Genomic DNA, 7,714 nt, shown 5'->3' with positions numbered 1-7,714 from the left:
GTGGCATTTCTTTTAAAGCCCTTTATGTGGTGTCCCTCAGACGCTCGACTGTGGCATTTCTTTTAAAGCTCTTTATGTGGTGTCGCTTAGACGCCCGACTGTGGCATTTCTTTTAAAAGCCCTTTATGTGGTGTCGCTTAGACGCTCGACTGTGGCATTTCTTTTAAAGCCCTTTATGTGGTGTCCATCAGACGCCCGACTGTGGCATGCTTGTTATTTATTTCATAATATTTTTAATACTTCTATGATATTGCATATTCATATATAACATACTTACACGCATCAGAGTTATATTTATCTTTTGTGACTGACGTCATGAGCATAAAATATTTTCAGCACATCATTGTTATGTTATACCCGTGTTCAAAATGTTTGCGAGTACATTCAAAGTACTCACTGGCTTGTCCCTGGCTATTGTCTTGGCCAGATTTCTGGCGTGGAAGGGAGCAACCGTGTTGACAACCCCGGAACCTAAGCAACGGTGATAGCAGTCTCGCGAAGATAGGAGTTAACTTGGTCAGCTGTTCCCGTGGAAAATGGAGTCCCATAGACACTGATGTTTCACAACCCGCTTCCGCCATCAACCACTAGAAACCATTTGTTGTACTCACAGGCCAGAATGGTCTTGTACTACATATTTTGTATTTTGCTGGAATTTCTGTATCAAGTTGGTGCCTCATCAGCTAACAGTTATCCTGGGGTTGATGAGCACAAGGGCCATTTTCTAGGAATTAGTACCCGGAGAACCGGTCCCCACAGACTTGGTACCAGAGCTAGGCTGACCATTGACTAATCCTATCTTAGCCAGGTCGGATAACTTAGGTAAACCAACCTACTAGACCCTAACCAAAACCCCAGCCAAGCTTCCCGTGCAAGATAGCCACACAGTGATCCCGACACTTTTGGCAGTCGGTGCCCAACCTATCAGCCTAGCCTATCAATCACGCGCCAGTGACCGATGGCAAAAATGTCTCATCTGCAAGCGTGCGAAGGAAGACTCCGTTCCCTTTTCTATAAAAAGAGCACGCTAACCTCAACCCGGCCCAGCACAGCCTCTTCCCCAACCTAGCCACGATGCCTGGTCCCATAGTGCTCAATGAGACCACAGCAACCAACCTTGGAGGTTTTGTGACCATACTCGCAAACCTCACCCGTCGTGCCTACGCGTTAGAAGAGCCCCCAGAATATGTTGTGTACCAAGGACCCATGAGCGGTGAAGACCGCCAATTCTGGGCCACTGTGCACATCTATGGTAGGGGTTTATCGCCAGAACGCCCCTACAGGTTCACCGGAAGAACAACTTCCTTCGAGCCACAAGCCATCCAGCTAGCCGCTCGAGAAGCTATAGTTCAACTCCGACAGTTGTCGCCCAGGGTTAACTGTCGCTCATTCTACTACTACCCCAGGCGTGAAGGGTATGGTAGACCACCCCAAGTTGCCAACGGAGATCACGAGACGGATCCCGCATTGTTGCACCTAGTGCGCTATGTAAGTGCACTAGAGGCATTGTTCGATCAAATCACTATTGATCTGATCGCAGCTCGAGGAGAGCTGGTTCGCCGAGCCCCGGCAAGCAGGGAAGCCGAGTCCGACGCCGACAACCCAGTCATGCTGTTTGGACACCCGATCGAGACCCTGAGGTCGGCTCCAACCAGCGGCCAAGGCGTCTTGATGACCCCAGAAGTGCTTCGTCACCTTTTGGGAGCACACTCCAACGGGATTGTGGCCAACAATCCCCGCGATGGTCATCATCGCTACCCCGACCCTGCAGTTCCTCCACCATCTCCGACTAATCCCAGCAGTGAGACACGTGGAGAAGCCTCAACATCCACCAGACACGCCCGTTTAGACGTAAACGAGGTAGACTAAGCTGTACGAGTAGTGTCGAGTCTCCGCGTATCCCCGTTTTGTAATCATGTAATCTTGTGTATTAACGCAGCCTGTCGTTGTGCCTCTGTTTTAATGGTAGCCTTGCGTACTTTTGTCCGCGCATAGTTGCACATTTTCCGGGCACAGCTACCAAAACCAACCCCGACGACACCCACAGTAACACGTCTCCTTATGAGATATGTATATCGCTGACACTGACCCCGACCTTTGGAGCTCATCTGGCAGATTTATTACCTTTCACCACGGTAAATAAACCAGCGAGATGCTATATAAGAAGGCCACCTTGTGACCTTACCTAGCAACCTTCACCTCGTGCACCACTCCCACGACCATTTCTTGCCATGCCGAGCCCTAGTATTTATCGAAGAACCCCCGATGCAACCCCAGGTAGCTTTGTCAAAATATTGTGGGACTTTACCTGCAGTACCATGGGTTCTACCCAGCCACCCCAGTACGAGCTGTTCAAATCGAGAATCACCCGTTCCACCTCGGAATATTGGGCAGCAGTACACATTCCTCCCATAGACCCCAACCAAGATCCAGCGGAGGTTTCCTTCATGGGGAAATCTATGCCAACCCCACGTTTGGCCATAGAGGTTGCTGCAAACGAAGCGATTGCTCATCTTCGATCCGCAGTGCCCTATGCCCGCGAGCGAGGATATTATTACTTTCCGAGCCGTGCAACGCCTGGGGGAGTAACATCTTTTCCCGGTGGGCGAATTGAGAGAGATCCAGTACTGGCCAACCTCATCCAGTACATCATCGCACAAGAGCATTTGAACCAGCGAGTGATGGAGTATCTCCAGAATCTCACTGATCAGAATCCTCAGATTGTAATCGGCAGACCACTGAGGACCGATCCGGAGAGACTCATACATCGGCTGGTCAACCCACTCCCTCCGATAGAAGAGGAGTGTGTTCCACTACTAGAGACTTTTCCTCGAGACCCTGTCCAGTTACCATTCTCATTTTAGACGTCACTGCTGTATTTGTTATTTCAGCATTTATTATTATGTTGTAACTTATGCATCGTACCTCGAATTTGTGCGACAAGTCGAGTATTTAGTTTCTATGTTTGTGAGTGGTTTTCTTCGTGAGCAACCTGTGTAACCGCGAAAAATCCTGGAATGAGATCTTCTTCTTCCAAAATTGCTGCATCTTTTATCCTCTCGCTACATGGTTTATTTGTTTTATTTCGCGCAGCACCACGACAGCGGACCCACAACCACTCGGACTCTTACACTGCTTGCAATACACGCAACCATGTTGCATCTCACCAACCATCCTTCTAAGCACTCCACATGTCGCCAAGGGAGAGATTAGCAGATAATCATCCGTACACTATCCACCTCCAACACACCGATAACGGTTAACACTCGGGATTACGCCTAATCCTCGTGATCACCGCCACCGCGGAGAGCCAGCACCCGAGCAGCAGCATCACAATGATCATCATAGATCATCGTGCACAGGAGCACAGAGAGCCCCAGCACTAACGCCAGCCCTCCACACACCAGGATCACGTACCAGTCCGGCACCGTCTCTGCCATTGGAGCCTCGTCTCGAGCTCCGGTGAGCAGAAATGGAGGTGAAGAAGGAGGAGAAGCGAGGCCAGGTGCGAACATGAAGGAGGAGCACCGCGGTCGTTTTATAGCTCGGGATCGGTGTACGGTGGACGAAGTCCACCAGCGCCGCTCGTCGCCCAATCGCCGGTGTTCAGAGGCGAATCCGCGAGCAGCGCCGACAGCGCACTGGCCCGCGACGTGAGTGCACACTGCACCGGCAGCAAGCACGCCGCGCACTAACGCAATACAGCCTAGATGCTCTACGCGCTAGGCGTCGCCGGTGGAGAAAGCCGGGAAAGCACGCGGGAGAGAGGAAGAAGAGAGAGCCAGAGGAAGAAGGAGAGACTGACAGTGGGCCTGGTCCCACCTGTCAGCCAGAGGGAGCACTGTGCCCTCGGGTACGACCAGCGTATTGTTGAATTTAGAATTTATTCTAAATTCACTACGTCCCGCGTAGAAATCACTCGTTGTCCTGAACGTGGAATTTCTCCACACAACGCCAGTACCCACACTGTAGTTATTCACCACTTATTGCCCTCTCACTGTAGCCTCTTTGTACCGCTTGTGTAAAATGATCTTTTGATCTAGTAAAAGTTTTTTTGTTTTACAAACCTTAGCAAATCTCGAGGACGAATTTTTTTTAGGGGGTTAGTAATTGTAACACCCCAAAATTTAACCAAGTTTTTGATATTAAAATTTTGCCAGGAGTTTTAAATTTTTTGCATTCTGGACCTTACTGTGGACTTCAGTAAGAAAACTATTCTTTTTATGTTCATGAGTTTTATCTTTCCCAAGTGGAGCTTTACAGAATATTGGACTTCTATGCCATCTCATTAAAATGATTTATAAATCAGTAGATTGATATATTCAATTATTTCACCCTGAGCTTTAATCATTAAAATGACTTGTTTTAAGTTTTGGAACTCTTTTTGTACTACAACCAGTTGATAAATTTAACTAAAAATCCAACCAAAATTTGGAGATGTCATGTGATGTCTCTAGATCACTTGTGTGCAATAATATATTTCCTTCTTTTCATATTTTGAGTGCTACACCTGTTTTCCTTCTCTGGTCCAGTGGACAACTTTGCACTACAACCCTTTCAAATATTTGTTTCTAGCTTCCACCAAAATTATGGGATGTCAGTAGGGGCATATGATTCCATTATATGCAAATATCCAGGGATGTTCTTTGAATTTTTTGAGTGAATCAACCTCATCTCCATTCTGGTCCAACATGATGGTTTGTACAGCAACCATATTATTGCTTGCTCTTTGACCCTTGATTCTTCCTCCTACTTGTAGTCCTTCATGCTAAACCCCTAAGTCCAGGAGCATGCAACCATTGGCATATTTTTGGTTCATGAAATAATGCCATTCACATCCTGTCCAGATCTGGAGTTCTGCAAAACTTGCACTAGCAAGTTTGTGATTTTCACCAACTAGCCTCACCACCCTCTTGTGCATCCAAAGAGGCACTGATCTGGAAGATTTGGCCCCTCCAAGAAAAGCCTAAGTGCCTGTGGCATTTTGTCAAACACCTGGAGCGCATGATCAGATTTGACATGAATTGTTGTTGGCATTGTGAACTTGGTCTCCTGACCAAACCACCTTGTCCCCTGAGCTTCACTCTATCAACAACCTAGCTATGTTGCTTGCCAACCTCACCTGTGACCTGTAACATGCCACGGCATTGTATCGAACACCTTCCGTGCTTGCACTGGACGCGCCCAGAGCGCTCGTATTGCACGAACCGCGCCCGAGCCGACACGCTGGCCCCCCTGGTTTTGGCCCGCTCTGCAGCGCCACGCCACGCACTAACCTCCTCTCAGCAACGCGCCAAGCCGCCCTGGCAGCCAACTGCGCTGCCGACAGAGCTTTTGGCGGCACGCCGGCGTCCGCAGCGCGCCTCTGCCATGGTCGGCGCCGCCAAAGCCACCCCAGCTTGCCACCTGCCCCCTGGAACAGTACGAGCTCATCCACAGCCTCGTCCTCTAGCGCTCGTCGCCGCCACGTCGCCCAAGCTACAGGGTGGCGGTTCGCCGTTGTCCTTATCGCCTGCCGCCTCGGAACCGACCTCCACCACGTATATAAGGGCCCCGGAGCTCAATCGAGTCCTTGAGCAACCTCATATGATCCTCCTAGTGTTACCTTGGCCAGCAGTCGAGCAAGGGAAGGCCTTCTTCCCCGAGTCCGGGCGGTTCGGTCGCCGCCAAGCCCCGGCCGATTCCGTCGGCCCCAGTGCCTCTCCCTCTCGACTCTCTCCACTAAGAACTCTCCCTCCCTCTCGCGAGCTCAACCCCTCGCTCAATTTTGGCCGGAGACCACCGCAGCCCCAAATTCACTATCCACCCGAACGCCTCCTCCGCCGCGAAGCTCGTCGCCGGCAACTACGTTCGCCTCAGCGACCATGGCGGGTACCCACGGATTCGTCTTGACCCCCTGAGCACACCCATGTCCTCAGATCTCCAAGGGACGCCCCCGTTCGCCGGCAAATCCTCGCCGGAGCTCCGCCTCTGTTCAGTCGGAGGGGAAACGACGCGCGTGTGGCCGGTCAAACCTGACCCGTGGGCCAGGCGGGACCACCGTCAGTGACCCAGCGCCTGTCCACGCGGCAGTAAGTGGAAGCGCACTTCCGAAGTACGGTTTCGACGTGTACATGTTTTATTTGAAACGTTTTTCTTTTCTGTTTTATTTTTTAAAACATCAGATTTTGACCAAACTTTGACCTGTTGTATCTTTTTAAATATAACTCCAAATGAGTTAATTCTTTTTCCTATCTCTCTCAAATAATGTCTTGTTTATTTTAAGATTTATTTGAAAAAAATTCAAAACAACTTTTTGTGCTGTTTTGTTTTGTGTGTTAATTCATTTATATTTCTAAAATAGGATTTTTGAAGGGAGGAAAAGTATTTCAAGAGTTGAAATGCACCCTGCCTTCCCATGACCTGAAGGCAAGCATTCTGAACCCCGGCATAATACTTTGTGTGTTCGTTGACACGTTTATAACACTCCCTCATTTTTGGAGAAATTGTTATTTCATGTGAGATGATCATGTGCATGGATGCATATTTGTGATTTCCATGCTGTTGGAAATGATCACACTTGTGATGATAATCATCCTCATGTGCCTTGCATGCATACCGGCAGGAACCCGGGGAAAACCTCTTCCTTGGGTAGGCATGATTTTGTCGCCGGTCTCCGTCGAGACGGTCATGTCTGGTATGGCATGGTAAGGTATTATGAGCAGTGACTCTGTTGGTCGAAATACATTCGTTATGCTAATCATGCAGGGAATACTTAAACCTCCTGAGTCGACCGTAGATCGAGTCTTGTTCCAGTAACCCCCATACTTGTTTCGTACTACCACTCGTCTCTACAACAAGTAGAGTGCGGTTCAGTAAGTTGTCAACCTCTTCCTAGCACACACCGTACAGAGAGGCCAGGGTGGAAGATACCGGTTGTAGCTGGTAGGCAGGCCACCTGGTCCGGGGGCATGGGTGTTACCGGTTGAGACCGAGAGGGGAGGCCACCCCTTAGAGCGCGCGATATAAATTTGATCCCATGCTACGCGAGGTTGTAGCCTCCCCACTTAGAGTTTGCTTGACAGGTGTCGTGGGTGATTCTAGACACGTGTGAGATAAGCTGGTGTGTGCAAGTTAGGTATGTTTTCAACAAAAAGACCGTAGACGGAATTAGTCCCGATGGACTAAAGAAATCCGTTACTCGTGGGTAAAGAGTACACCCTCTGCAGAGATCAAACCTATTCGAATAGCCGTGTCCATGTTTAAGGATTACAGTCTGGGATGGATCATGTGTCGGTCTTAGTGTCGGTCTTCGGAGGTAAAACTGTTAAACCAGAACGGGAATTACTACTTGTGACTTGTGATAATTATGATTATTATTATTGTTGACTAACCCGTGATATTTTTGGTATTATCGAATATCTCTGGGATGGTTCTACCTCCGGGATATTCACTATGATTATTTCTTTTAAAGCCCTTTATGTGGTGTCGCTCAGACGCCCGACTGTGGCATTTCTTTTAAAGCCCTTTATGTGGTGTCGCTTAGACGCCCGACTGTGGCATTTCTTTTAAAGCCCTTTATGTGGTGTCGCTCAGACGCCCGACTGTGGCATTTCTTTTAAAGCCCTTTATGTGGTGTCGCTTAGACGCCCGACTGTGGCATTTCTTTTAAAGCCCTTTATGTGGTATCGCTCAGACGCCCGACTGTGGCAGGCTTGTTGTTTATTTCATTATA

This window comes from Triticum dicoccoides, chromosome 5B (genome assembly GCF_002162155.2).
Source record: "Triticum dicoccoides isolate Atlit2015 ecotype Zavitan chromosome 5B, WEW_v2.0, whole genome shotgun sequence".
NCBI classification, from domain to species: Eukaryota; Viridiplantae; Streptophyta; class Magnoliopsida; order Poales; family Poaceae; genus Triticum; species Triticum dicoccoides.
The sequence above is the reverse complement of the archived record's forward strand: the minus strand, read 5'-3'. Positions refer to the sequence as shown.